Genomic DNA, 15,061 nt, shown 5'->3' with positions numbered 1-15,061 from the left:
TACAAAGGAACTCCTGTAAGGCTATCAGCTGGCTTTTCAGCAGAAACTCTGCAGGCCAGAAGGGAGTGACACAATATATTTAAAATGATGAAAAGGAAAAACCTACAACCAAGAATACTCCACCCAGCAAGACTCTCATTCAGATTTGATGGAGAGATCAAAAGTTTTACAGATAAGCAAAAGTTAAAAGAGTTTGGCATCACCAAACCAGTGTTACAAGAAATGTTAAAGGGACTTCTCTGAGCAAAAAAAGAGAAGGCCACAACTAGGAACATGAAAATTACAAAATGAAAAAGCTCATCAGTAAAGGCAAATAACTACTTTAAATATAATTGGACTAAATGCTCCAATCAAAGACATAGAACGGCTACAAAAACAAGACCCACATATATGCTGCCTACAAAAGACTCAGTTAAGATCTAAAGACACACACAGACTGAAAGTGAGGGGATGGAAAAAGGTATTTTATACAAATAGAAACAAAAATAAAGCCGAGGTAGCAATGTTTATATCAGACCAAATAGACCTTAAAACAAATATCGTAACAAGAGACAAAGAAAGACATTATATAATGATCAAGAGATCAATCCAACGAGAAGATATAACAATTGGAAATATATATGGACTCAGCACAGGAGCATGTATTTACTTATTTTAAAATTTATTTATTTATTATTTTATTTATTTTTGGCTGTGTTGGGTCTTCATTGCTGCACATGGGCTTTCTCTAGTTGCAGTGAGTGGGGGCTACTCTTCATTGCTGTGCACAGGCTTCTCATTGTGGGGGCTTCTCTTGTTGCAGAGCATGGGCTGTAGGCGCGTGGGCTTCAGTTGTTGTGGCACATGGGCTCAGTAGTTGTGGCTAGTTGGCTCTAGAGCACAGGCTCAGGAGTTGTGGCACATGGGCTTAGTTGCTCCGTGGCATGTGGGATCTTCCCAGACCAGGGCTTGAACCCATGTCCCCTGCACTGGCAGGCAGATTCTTAACCACTGTGCCAACAGGGAAGTCCCAGCAGAGGAGAATTTAAATACAAAGAGCAAATATTAATAGACATAAAGGGAGAAATTGACAGTAAAACAATAATAGGGGACTTTAACAACCCACAGATAGCAATGGACAGCTCTTCCAGGGAGAAAATCAATAAGGAAACACTGGCCTTAAACAACACATTAGATTAGGTGGACTTAATAGATATACATAGAACATTTCATCCAAAAGCTGCAGAATACATATTCTTTTCAAGTGCACATGGAATGTTCTCCAGGGTAGATCATATGCTAGGCCACAAAACAAGTCTCAGTAAGTTTAAGAAGATTGAAGTTATATCAAGCCTCTTTCTGATCACAAACCTATGAGACTAGAAATCAACTGTAAGAAAATAAGTACAAAAAACACAAACACATGGAGGCTAAACAAATACTACTAAACAACGAATGGCTCACTGAAGAAATCGAAGAAATAACAAAAAAAATCTGGAGAAAAATGAAAAGACAATGACCCAAAATCTACAAGATGCAGCAAAAGCATTTCTAAGAGGGAAGGTTATGCTGATAAAAGCTTACCTCAGGAAACAAGAAAAATCTCAAATAAACAACCTAAACTTAGACCTAAATGAACTAAAGATCAAACAACACCCAAAGTTAGTAGAAGGAAAGAGATCATAAGGATTTAAGCAGAAATAAATGAAATACAGACTAAAAAACAATAGAAAATATTAATAAAAACTAAGAGCTCATTCTTTGAAAAGAAACAAAATCAATAAACTGTTAGCTGTTTCATCAAGAAAAAAAAAAAAAAGAACCCAAGTCAATAGAATCAGAAATGAAAACAGAGAATTTACAATCAACACCATAGAAATACAAAGGATCATAAGAGATTACTATGAACAATTATATGCCAATAAAATGGACAACCTAGAAGTGTACAGTCTCCCAAGATTGAATCGGGAAGAAATAGAAAATATGAACAGACCAATTACCAGAAATGAAATTGAATCAGCAATTTAAAAAAATTCCAACAAACAAAAGTCCAGGGCCAGATGTTTTCACAGCTGAATTCTACCAAACATTTAGAGAAGAGTTAACATCTGTCCTCCCAAGCTATTTCAAAAAATTGAAGAGGAAGCAACACTCCTGAACTCATTCTGTGAGGCCAGCGTCACCCTGATACCAATACCAGACAAAGATATCACAAAAAAGAAAATTACAGGCCAATATCACTGATAAACATAGATGCAAAAATCCTCAACAAAATATCAGCAAGCCAAATATTAGCAAACCAAACCAAATTCAACAATATATTAGAAGGATTATACACCATGATCAAGTGGGATTTATCCCAGGATGGTTCAAGATCTGCAAATCAATCAATATGATACACTACATTAACAAACTGAAGAATAAAAATCATATGATTATCTCAATAGATGCAGAAAAAGCTTTTGACAAAATTCAACATCCATTTATGATAAAAAAAACTCTCCAGAAAGTGGATATAAAGGGAATCTACCTCAACATAATAAAGGCCATATATAACAAACCCACAGCTAACATCATACACGTGGTGAAAAGCTGAAAGCATTTCCTCTAAGATTGGGAACAAGAGAAGGATGCCCATTCTCACCACGTTTATTTAACATAGTATTGGAAGTTCTAGCCACATAAATCAGATAGGAAAAAGAAATAAAAGGAAGCCAAATTGGAAAGGAAGAAGTAAAACTGTCACTATTTTCAGACGACATGGTACTATACATAGAAAATCCTAAAGGCACCACCAGAAAACTACTAAAGCTCATCAATTTGAATTTGGTAAAGTTTCAGGATACAAGATTAATATACAGAAATCTGTTGCCATTCTATATGTGAACAGCAAACTATCAGAAAGAGAAATTAAGGAAAACAATCCCATTTACCATCACATCAAAAAGAATAAAATACCTAGGAATAAATCTACCTAAGTAGGTAAAAGACCTGTACTTGATAAGACACTGATGAAAGAAATTGAAGACGACACAGATGGAAAGACACACTGTGTTCATGGATTTGATTTTTTTTTTTTGGCTGTGCCACACAGCATGCAGGATCTTAGTTGCCCGACCAGGAATCGAACCTGTGCCCTCTGCAGTGGAAGCGCAGAGTCCTAACCACTGGATTGCCAGGGAATTCCTTGGAAGAATACTGTTAAAAGGACCATACTACCCAAGGCAATATATAAATTCAGTGCAAGCCCTATCAAAATACTAATGGTACTTGTCACACAACTAGAACAAAAACTTTTAAAATTTGTATGAAAACACAAAAATACAAACACAAAATAGCCAAAATAATCTTGAGAAAGAACAAAGCTGGAGGAATCATGCTCCCTGACTTCAGACTATACTACAAAGCTACAGTAATCAAAACAGTATGGTACTGGCATAAAAAAACAGACATACAGATCAATGGAACCAAAAAGACAGCCCAGAAATGAACTCATTCTTTTTTTTTAAGATTAAAAAAAAAATTATTTATTTATTTATGGCTGTGTTGGGTCTTCGTTGCTGTGCGTGGGCTCTCTCTAGTTGCAGTGAGCAGAGGCTACTCTTCATTGCAGTGTGCAGGCTTCTCATTGCGGTGGCTTCTCTTGTTGCTTCTCTTGTTGCAGAGCATGGGCTCTAGGTGCATGGGCTTCAGTAGTTGTGGCATGCAGGCTCAGTAGTTGTGGCACACAGGCTTAGCTGCTCCACGGCATGTGGGATCTTCCTGGACCAGGGCTCGAACCCACGTCCCCTGCATTGGCAGGCGGATTCTTTTTTTGTTGTTTTTTTGGTTTTTTTTGCGTTACGCGGGCCTCTCACTGTTGTGGCCTCTCCCGTTGCAGAGCACAGGCTCCGGACCCGCAGGCCCAGTGGCCATGGCTCACGGGGCCAGCTGCTCCGCGGCACGTGGGATCCTCCCGGACCGGGGCACGAACCCGTGTCCCAAACCCGTGTCCCCTGCATTGGCAGGCGGACTCTCAACCACTGTGCCACCAGGGATCCCGGCAGGCAGATTCTTAACCACTGCGCTACCAGGGAAGTCCTCAAGATTTTTTTTGATGTGGACCATTTTTAAAGTCTTTATTGAATTTGTTACAATATTGCTTCTGTTTTATGTTTTGGGTTTTTGGCCGCTAGGCATGTGAGATTTTAGCTCCCCTACCAGGATCAAACCCACATCCCCTGCACTGGAAGACAAAGACCTAACCACTGGACCGCCAGGGAAGTCCATGAACCTCTTATATGGGCAATTAGTCTATGACAAAGGAGACAAGAATATATGATGGAGAAAAACAATGTCTTCAATAAATGCTGTTGAGAAAATTGGGCAACTACATGCAGAAGAATCAAATGGGACTACTTTCTCATACCATATAAAAAATAAACTCAAAATGGATTAAAGACTTAAATATAAGACCTGAAACCATAAACTCCTGAAAGAAAAATAGGCAGTACTCTCTTTGACATTGGTCTTAGCAATACATTTTTTTTTCATATATCTCCAGGCAAGGGCAACAAAAGCAAAAATTTAAAAATGGAACTACATCAAACTATAAAGTTTTGCACAGTGAAGGAAACTATCAGCAAAATTAAAAGGCCATCTACTGAATGGGAGAACCTACTTGCAAATGATATATTCAATAAGGGATTAATATCCAAAATACACAAAGAACTCATACAACTCAACATCGAAGAACAAACAACCCAATTTTAAAATGGCCAGAGATCCTGGATGGACATTTTTCCAAAGAAAACATACAGATGGCCAACAGGCATGTGAAAAGGATCCTGAACTTCACTTGTCATCAGGGAAATGCAAATCAAGACCACAATGAGATATCACATCACATCTGTCAGAATGGTTATTATATAAAAGATAACAAATAACAACTGTTGGCCAGGATGTGGAGAAAAGGGAACCCTCATGCACTTTTGGTGGGAATGTAAATTGGTGCAGCCACTATGGAAAACAGTAAGGAGGTTTCTCAAAAAATTAAAAATAGAGCTACCATATGATCCAGAAATTCTACTTCTGTATATTTATCTGAAGAAAATGAAAACACTAATTAGAAAAGCTATATGCACCCCTATATTCATTGCAACATTATTTACAATAGCCAAGATATGGAAACAACCTAAGTGCCCATCAAAAGATGAATGATTAAGAAGATGTGATACACACACACACACACACACACACACACACACACACACAGGACTATTACTCAGCCACAAAAAAAAAGAATAACATTTTACCATTTGTGACAACATGAATGGATCAGAGGGTGTTATGCTAAGTGATATAAGTCAGACAGACAAAGACAAATATTGCATAATTTCACTTATTGTAGAATCTAAAAAACAAATGAAAGTGAGCCCATGCACTTTGGAACCCATGTACCACAACTAGAGAGAAGCCTGTGTCGCAACAAAGAGCCCACCTGCCGCAACTAAAATAAAAATAAATAAATAAATAATAAAAATAAATAAATATTTTTTAAAATTTAAAAAATAAAAAACAACATTTTTCCATTTTGAAACAGCGGACTGAACATCTTTTCACACCCCAGAATCTCACTGAAAAGGCAGAAGAAGAAAAAGAAAAATACAATAGAAGATTATCCAGGAATCTAAATACCAAAAACATCCAAATAAAGGAATTTCTCTAAAAAAAACAAAAAAACAAATGAACAAACGTAACAAAACAGAAACAGAGTCATAGATACAGAGAACAAACAGGTGTTGCCAGAGCGAAGGGGGCTGGGGGAGGAGAGAAATAAGTGAGGGAAGATTAAGAGGTACAAACTTTCAGTTACAAAATAAATGAGTCATAGGTATGAAATATACAGCATGAGGAATATAGTCAATAATTAGGTAATATCTTTGTATGGTGACAGATGACAACTAGACTTATCATGGTGATCGTTTTGAAAGAAATGTATAGCAATATTGAATCACTATGTTGTATATCAGGAACTAACATAGTGTTATAATTCAATTATCCTTCAAAAACCAACCAACCAACAAACAAACTCATAGAAAAAGAGATCAAATTTATGACTACCAGTGGTGAGGGGAGGGGAAATTAAATGAAGACAGTCAAAAGGTATAAACTTCTAGTTACAGGATAAATAAGTACTAGAGATGTAATGTACAACATGATAAATAATTAACACTGTTGTATGTTATAAATGAAAGTTGTTAGAAGAGTAAGTCCTAAGAGTTCTCATCACAAGGAAAAATGTATTTTTTTCTATTTCTTTAGTTTTGCATCTATATGAGATGATGGATGTTCACTAAACCTATTGTGGTCATCATTTCATGATGTATGTAAATCAAATCATTGTATTGTACACCTTAAACTTATACAGTGCTGTATGTCAATTATAACTCAGTAAAACTCGGAAAAAGTCAGCAAATTATTATTTAAAGTAAAAATAATTAAAACTTAATGGCTTGAGATTTTTGATATGTATTCATACTGTTAACTAGCAAAGTAACAGAGATCCAGAAATGTAATATTTACCCATAGAAAAGTGATCTTAAAAAGTCAGGAGGGGGCTTCCCTGGTGGCGCAGTGGTTGAGAGTCCGCCTGCCGATGCAGGGGACACGGGCTCGTGCCCCGGTCCGGGAAAATCCCACGTTCCGCGGAGCGGCTGGGCCCGTGAGCCATGGCCGCTGAGCCTGCGCGTCCGGAGCCTGTGCTCCGCAATGGGAGAAGCCACAACAGTGAGAGGCCCGCGTACCGAAAAAAAAAAAAAAAAGTCAGGAGAAAATGCCCCCTACAGCTCCTTGCTACAACTTCATCTCAAGAGAACATAGGAGAAAATCCTAAAAAGGGGTCACTTTATTTAGAGTTAAATGATTCTATGAACACAACCATTCAACTATATATGGAAATATAAAATTCTCAATATTGGTCAAACAAACACAAAATCTCCAAGTGGCTTAATAAGTGTACAAATTCTCAAAATTGTATTTCCTATTATTACCAGTATTTATAGTTCTAGTTATTATTTTCCTAGCTATAATCTTAAGCATTAAATATTTTAGTTTTTTTTTTGTTTTTTTGTTTTTTTTTCATTACGCGGGCCTCTCACTGTTGTAGCCTCTCTCATTGCGGAGCACAGGCTCCAGATGCACAGGCTCAGCGGCCATGGCTCACAGGCCCAGCCGCTCCGCCGCATGCGGGATCTTCCTAGACCGGGGCACGAACCCGTATGCCCTGCATCGGCAGGCAGACTCTCAACCACTGCGCCACCAGGGAAGCCCAAGCATTAAGTATTTTAGAAACATATTATACTTACAATATACATACAAAAAAGTGCACATATCTTAGGTGGACAATATGAATTTTTACAAACTACACATACCCATGTAATAAGCCCCTAGATAAAAACTGAACATTAACACTGTTTTGAAATTTTTTATTCACTTTCAAGAGGAAAAAATTAATGTTCTATTCTGGATACTTGGTGGCATGCCATGTAACTTTAAAAGCAACATTCCCATCTTGAACATCTTCTGGGACTTTCTATTTTTTTTTTGTTTGTTTTCACATTTATTTATTTATTTCTTCGTTTTGGTGCACAGGCGTCTCTCTAGTTGTGGCTCGCGGGCTCTAGAGCACGCGGGCTAGGTAGTAGTAGCATTTGTGCTCTCTAAATGTGTTGCGTGGGCTCTAGAGTGCGCAGGCTTAGTTGCCCCACAGCATGTGGGATCTTAGTTCCCAGACCAGGGATCAAACTCACGTCCCCTGCATTGTAAGGCGGATGCTTAACAACTGGACCACCAGGGAAGTCCCCCGTCTGGGACTTTCAATATCACTTGTGGTAGACAAAATAATAGCTTTCTAACGATATCCGTGTCCTAATCCCCAGAACCTGTGAATATGTTTCCTTACATACCAAAAGAGTCTTTGCAGGTGTGATTGAATTAAGGATTCTGGGATGGGAAGATTATCTTGAACTATCTGAGTGGATCCAATGTAATAAATTATAAGGGTCTTTTTAAGTAAAAGAGGCAGGCAGGAGAGTCAGAGAAGGAGATGTGACAAGGGAAGCAGATGCCAGAAAGAGCATAAGGCAAGGAATGTGGGTAGCCTCTAGAAAATGGAAAAGGCAAGGAAGCAGATTCTCCCCTGCAGCCTAAGGAAGACAAAACTACTGATACCTTTGTTTTTTTTAATTGAGAAATAATTGACATATAACATTATATTAGGTTCAGGTGTACAACACAAGGGTTTGACATATGTATATCTTATGAAATGATCACCACAATAAATCTAGTTAACATTGATCACCACACATAGTTATAAAATTTTTTTCTTGCGATGATATCTACACTGCTTCTTTGATTTTAGCCCCTCAAAACCCATTTCAGACTCCTAACCTCCAGAACTGGAAGATAATACAATTGTATTTTTAAGCCACTAAGTTTTATGTAACTTGTTACAGCAGCAGTAGGAAACTAATACACCATCTGGAGTATGGTGAATCTGTGTCCAGAATCATATATCTTATTGCCTATCTAATAGCTTCATGTGGCTATCTCATAGGCATCTCAAACCTAACATCACAAATTAAACCTTTATTTTTTAACTCCCCAAACCTGATCACTCCTTCAGCTTTTCTCATCTTGGTAAATGGCACCAATCACCCAACTACTAATGCCAGACATCTGGAAGTCAACCTTGTTTCCTTCGTTTTCTGTCATCGTCTCATACCCAATCTATAATGAAGTTGCAACAATTCTACTTCCAAACTAAATATCATATCGATCCACTTCAAATGAGTTTCACTGCCACCATTTTTTTTACAATTACTTTTATTTTATTCTCTTTAATATGGAATGTGTGCATATACTACAAAATACAAAAGATATAAGTAGGAATTCAGTGAAAAGTCTATCTCCTCCCAACCCTTCCAGATGCAATCAGTGGTACCAGGTTGTTTGTATGTGTATGTTTGTGTGTGTGTGTGTGTGTGTTATCTTTCAGAGGCTTTTTTTTTTTTTCCACTGCTACCATTCTTGACTCTCACCCAATCCCTTCTCCACAGAACAGCCAAAGTGATATTTAAAAAAAGAAATCTCCTGGCACTTCCTTGCACGAAACCCCTTAATGTCTGTCCTTTTGTGGCTGATATGATCTTTTGGTGGCTCCAAGCTAGCTGCAGGGGAACTAACAGTTCACAACTATTCTGCAAATTAAAGCATCATTAACTGAAATACATCAAGTGCAAAAGTTTGATTGGACTTGAAGTTCACTTTATAGCAAGAACCGTCAGTGAATTGTTAGGCTGTTTAAATAGTTTCGCCTGCGATAAATTCTTTAATGGTTGTAAAAAAAATATTTTAATGTTCTGTATCACCAATTCAAAGCTTCTTGTCAATGGTGACTAGGAATTCGAAACGATCATTAGAAAGTCTTCATCAGGAGCTGTGTGAGGCCTTTCCCGACAGTTTCTTGGCCACCTCTGTGCTCCTCCCTGGAGCAGGAAGGCCTGGGTGTTCCCTGCAGGGGAGGCCGAGGCTGAGCTCATTATAAGGATCAGCTGGTCTCTGCCTTGCCTGGGTCATCATCAGCACTCCACTGAGCCCTCTAGCAGACACGGTTCTGGAGTGGCACAGCTTCACTCAGGACAGGGCTCTGGGTCGACCCCGAGACGACCGTATTGTTTTGGTCATGCCTATGAAATGACTGCGTGGCTGGAAGGCGTTAAGAAATTGCATCTCGGGCCCAAGGCCAAAACAATTGCCTCGTGCGGCGCTCGGCTTCCGAACTTTCGCGTGGCACGCAAACGAGTCCCTCAGGGGCGGGACACTGGCCGGCCGCCCGGGGCTGTGCCACGACCACGGAAGGCGCCACCCCGCCCCGGCCTCCTCGCACAGCCAATCGCAGAATTCGTCCCCGCTTACGTAAGGCACGTCGGCAGATTCGGGTGGGAACGCAGGGCGCGCGGGGTGTGCGGGGTTGGGGTCGAGGCGCGTCATCGCCCGCGGGGCCGAGTGGCGGAAGCCAAGGGGGCGGTCTCACGCCAGCCTGCTTTACGGCGTGGCGCTCAGCTCTTGTCCACGAGGCCCGGCGGCGGCAGCGGCAACGCGGGAGGAACGGCGGATCGGCGCCTGGTGAGAACCGCGCGCCCGCCGGGGACTCGGGGGAGGCGGACTCGGGGGAGGCGGGCTCGGGGAGCGCAGCCTCCGGGCCCGCACCCTGAGGCCTCAGCTCCCCGGCCAGAGGCTCCGCACCCGGCCCGAGGCTCCGCACCCGGCCCGGGCCTGGCTCTGTCTCCCGCGGGCCTGCACGCCAGGGCCGCTCTTTAGTTCCTGTGTGGGCTCAGCCTTTGGCCCGTGGAGCAGACGGGTTGAGTGCGGGCTCCGGGCGAATAACCGGGAGTGGGGCGCGGGGTGTTAGAGGGAGGCCAGCTGCACTCCATCCCACCGGCTGTCCTGAAAGATAGCAAGCATCCCGTCACGGAGGTGTGCAGGAGAGGGCGGAGAGCTCCGTGACGGACAAGTGGCCCCGGGGTGTAAAGGGTTGGACTGAAAGATCATCTTGAGGGTCTGCGCCCCACCCTGACTGTATTCTGAGTCTGGGCTTTCTTGGAAGCTTGATATGCGTTTATTTTCCCTCCAAGCCGGAGCACACTTGTAAAAAAGCACGAAAAAGTTTTTTTTTTTTTTGGAATTCTAATGGAGAAGAGGGGTGGGGTACAGCTTGGCATTTAGAGATAACTGGTTAACCCGGTTGTGGGAGCTCAGGAAGAAGTCACACCAGAGTATAGCTCAGGATGGAGTTGTGAATTTCAGACCCTCCTGATTCCTGTGTCATCCCGTCTGCACTGAGGGAAGAGAGTGATACATCATATGTTCCCTTCATTTCCATGGTGCCTGGCAGGACCAGGCATAAGGAAGGTTCTCACTCATCGGTGTTTATGAAATGAACAGACACAGGCAAACACTGGATATGGGCACTATCTTGAATGCTGATTTGGTGTTTGGTTCTGGTAATTGTTAACTGTGATTTGGGGCAAGTAAATTGGTTTTCACTGTACCTCATTGTGCCCATTTGTGAAATGGGGCTAATAAGATAGGGCTGTGAGGATGAAGTGAGTTAATGCTTGTGAAGCTCTTAACACAGTGCCTGGCAATTGTTTACTTTGATGGTTTCCTCTGCTCAGAGACTGCTTGAGCCAAGTGTTTGTCTTTTTCTATAGTTGAGTGGGACAACAGTATTTATTTTTCTGGACGGGGTCACTCACCTTTTGTCAGTATTAATAATGGTCAGTCTTGAGTTGAGAGAATGCAGGTTCTCAGAGATTGCCAGTGAGATCAAGGTGAAGTTGTATCTTTCGGGTATTTTTCTGGTTTTAGTGGCTCTGGTTACTAACTATTAGGGAATTGAGTGAAATGGATGTAAATATCCAATCCATCTGCTTTCTGAGCTTTAGGCTTTAAGGACTGTGGACAGTGCAGCTTCAGTGTCCATTTAAAAGATTTCTTGTTTTTAATAAAATATTTCAAATATGCTGAAAAGGGGGCTTCCCTGGTGGCACAGTGGTTGAGAGTCCGCCTGCCGTTGCAGGGGACCACGGGTTCATGCCCCGGTCCAAGAAGATCCCACATGCCGCAGAGCGGCTGGGCCCATGAGCCATGGCTGCTGAGCCTGCGCGTCCAGAGCCTGTGCTCCGCAACGGGAGAGGCCACAACAGTGAGAGGCCCGCGTACCGCAAAAAAAAAAAAAAAAAAAAAAAAAAAAATGCCGAAAAGGACAGAACAATACGACACTCTACCAATCATCAAGATTGAAGACATATTAACATGTTACCATGTTAGTTTCAGACCTCTACTTATGTTATTTTAAAAATGTTTACATAGACAACAAAAACCCTTTAGGCCCTCTTTTCCTTTCCCTTCCCTCCTCCTTCAGACGTAACTACTTTCCTTAGTTGCTGTGTAATTTTATTACAGATCAATAAACAACATACAGTAATGTTTTACATATTTTAAAAAATGGCCCTTTTTTATCTAACTTTTTAGAATTTTCTGTTTTCCTCTAATGTTATGTTTTTGAGGTTTATCAGTATTGACACATTTAGACATAGTCCATTTGTTTTCATTGCTGCCTAGGATTCCAGTGTGTAAAGAAGCTAGTTTTATCTTGTTTTACATTGCACTTTATGCAACTTAAATCCTGTTATCATAGTTTAAGTCCATTATGTCACATTTATTCATTCCATACTGATCATGGAGACTTTGGTTACAGTTCTTAGTATAAAAATAGATCCTTGGGGGGCTCCCCTGGTGGCGCAGTGGTTGAGAGTCCGCCTGCCAATGCAGGGGACACGGGTTCGTGCCCCGGTCCGGGAGGATCCCACATGCCGCGGAGCGGCTGGGCCCGTGAGCCATGGCCGCTGAGCCTGCGCGTCCCGAGCCTGTGCTCCGCAACGGGAGAGGCCACAGCGGTGAGAGGCCCGCGTACCGCAAAAAAAAAAACAAAAATGGATCCTTGGGCATGACATTTTAATGGGTTTTTTTTTGTTTTTTGGGGGGGGATCTTCCCAGACCGGGGCACGAACGCGCGTCCCCTGCATCGGCAGGCGGACTCTCAACCACTGCGCCACCAGGGAAGCCCAGGCATGACATTTTATACAGAACAAATAATAATGTATACTAGGCGGAGAAAGAAAATTTGTTAATTTTGTTCCTGGTGCTTCTGTTTGGGAAAGTGAACTGGTAAAGATCTATTATGTGGCCAGGTGTCATGTACTAGATTGTAAGTTCCTAAAAATCAGAGGTGAGGTCTTTCTCAGCTCTCTCAGTTTTTGTTTTGTTTTGTTTTGTTTTTTGGCCATGCCACGTGGCATGTGGGATCTTGGTTCCCCAAGCAGGGATCAAACCCCCGCCCCCTGCATTGGAAGCGTGGAGTCTTAACCACTGGACTGCCAGGGAAGTCCCTCTCAGTTTTCTTTACAGTGCTCTGCACAGAGTCAGTTCTCAATAAGTGTTTGTGACATTGGTCATTTTTACTTCCAGGGCTCTCATAACCCTACATATATTTGAAAAGTTGATGGCCAGCAATTTTCAAAATTGCACTTTTAGGTTTGATATTTCTAATGCCTTTTAACTTTCCCATTTTACCACTTAATTCAGAAACATAATTAAGAGCAGTTAAAAAACAAGGTATGCAACAACAGTGTAGTATAAGTTACTAATTGCATGATACACACTCTATGTATTTATGAAATATATTTGTATTTATATGTGTGAAGAACTGTGTATTTATTTGTATACGCATAGTTTATCTGCAGAAGGATAGATAAGAAACTAGTAATTCTAAGCATTCAGGGAGAAGAACTACATGTCTGGGAACACAGATGAGAAGACGTTTTGCTCTATAGCCTCCTGTGCCTTTTCAGTTTTAAACCATGTGAATGTACTACCTAATAAAAAAAAAGTTAAATAAAATTTTTTTTTTTTCTTTTTGCTGTACGCGGGCCTCTCACTGTTGTGGCCTCTCCCGTTATGGAGCACAGGCTCCGGACGTGCAGGCCCAGTGGCCATGGCTCATGGGCCCAGCCGCTCCGTGGCACGTGGGATCCTCTCGGACTGGGGCACGAACGCGCGTCCCCTGCATCGGCAGGCGGACTCTCAACCACTGCACCCCCAGGGAAGCCCAAGCATTCTCCTCTTAACAAAGGATTTTTACCATTATTATTTTTTTTCCTAAGATTTAACTTTATTCCTTAAAAAAGTTTTGGCCTTAGTAACATTGTTTTATTTTTCATAGTTTGTGTATATGGCTACCTTACTTTCAGTTTTGGTATAATAACCTTTGAGTTACTTGGTAAATACTAAACATTTTAGAATTGCCCAATGGAAAGTTTACTATTCTCTTAAAATAAATACAAATTTATCAACCATGAATGATTTGCTTTGCCTCACCCAGCAAATTAAATATCACCAACAATTTATTCAGATGACATTTAATGATGAGTGGGAAAAGATTTATGTACAAGAACACTTAGGACAACTGTTTTTGGAAAAATATTTTTGTCTCTTTGGTTAGGTAGTGCTTAGATCTCACAAATACAACTCACTTGACAGAATGCTCGCTTCACTATCTTACAAATGCTTTCCATTGGGTGGAATTAGCTCTTACTGGAGATTATAAATTCTGAATGGGCCTAATGATGGGCAATTTGTGTGATTATAGAAGCTCTAGCCTACGAGAGATGAGATATCAACAGCAGAAGGCTACTGACGAGATTTCCACTGAGTTTCAGAGTCTGCCCTGATTGAAAAGGCAGCTTCCCTTTTATTGGCATCCTTACTCAAGCTTCTCTGGATTCCTGATTGCAAATTCTAAATATTGATACACTTCCAGAGACATAAGCATTGAGATCAGTCCGTGAAGTGAAATTTTACATTGATATAAGGAAGTTTTAAAAGCTCCTTGAAACATAGCTCTTATCCCTTGCCCCTGGTTTTTACTTTTTGAAAGGAGGGTATAGAATTGTGGGGGGATGGGTGGGCAAAGGAGTTGAGCAATAGTATATGTGTATATTATGGGACCACAGTGCTCAGAGGGAGGCAGCCACGAAGAGGGGTAGAGTAAGGAGGAACTGAAGTTTACGTGAAGGCTTTCCAGAAGAGATGACACTTAGCCTGAGTTTTAAAGGATGAGGAAGAATCCAGGCAAGAGGGAAAGGAAGTTTTAGGTAGAGGAGCTTGCATCTACAAAGGCACAGAGATATGGAGACCCACTGGTTGAACTGCAGGCACTTTGGCATGGCTTTGGTTCAGAGTGAGGATAGTTGTAAGGGGACAAATGGTTGGAAGGATGAACTAGGTCCAGATCAGCAATTTGCAATTTATCCATAGGTGGTATATCCTGTTTAGCAATGTAATCAGATTTATAAACTTTGGAAAGATCACCCTGGAAGTTTTTGGGAGGCAGGGCAAGACTAGAGACAGGCAAACCACTTTGACAGCTGTTAGAATAGCTCTGACCTAAGATCAGGGATTGGACTAGGGGATGTTC

At 41.2% G+C, this 15,061-nt stretch overlaps 1 protein-coding gene across 6 annotated transcripts in view; it reads left to right on the top strand.

Moving 5' to 3' along the window:
• The first annotated feature begins 9,992 nt into the window (after positions 1 to 9,992).
• Positions 9,993 to 15,061, top strand: part of GNE (glucosamine (UDP-N-acetyl)-2-epimerase/N-acetylmannosamine kinase) — a 53,019-nt gene continuing 47,950 nt past the window's right edge. For 5 of the 6 annotated variants that reach the window (XM_073806284.1, XM_033858275.2, XM_073806283.1 and 2 more), the window contains exon 1: positions 9,993 to 10,146. The gene's annotated coding sequence lies outside the window, so the exon portion shown is untranslated. The remainder of the gene's footprint in view (positions 10,147 to 15,061) is intronic. The other variant, XM_073806287.1, reaches the window with a different exon arrangement.

Source organism: Tursiops truncatus, chromosome 6 (assembly GCF_011762595.2).
Source record: "Tursiops truncatus isolate mTurTru1 chromosome 6, mTurTru1.mat.Y, whole genome shotgun sequence".
In the NCBI taxonomy this organism is placed as follows: domain Eukaryota; kingdom Metazoa; phylum Chordata; class Mammalia; order Artiodactyla; family Delphinidae; genus Tursiops; species Tursiops truncatus.
This window is presented reverse-complemented; position numbering and strand designations above follow the sequence as displayed.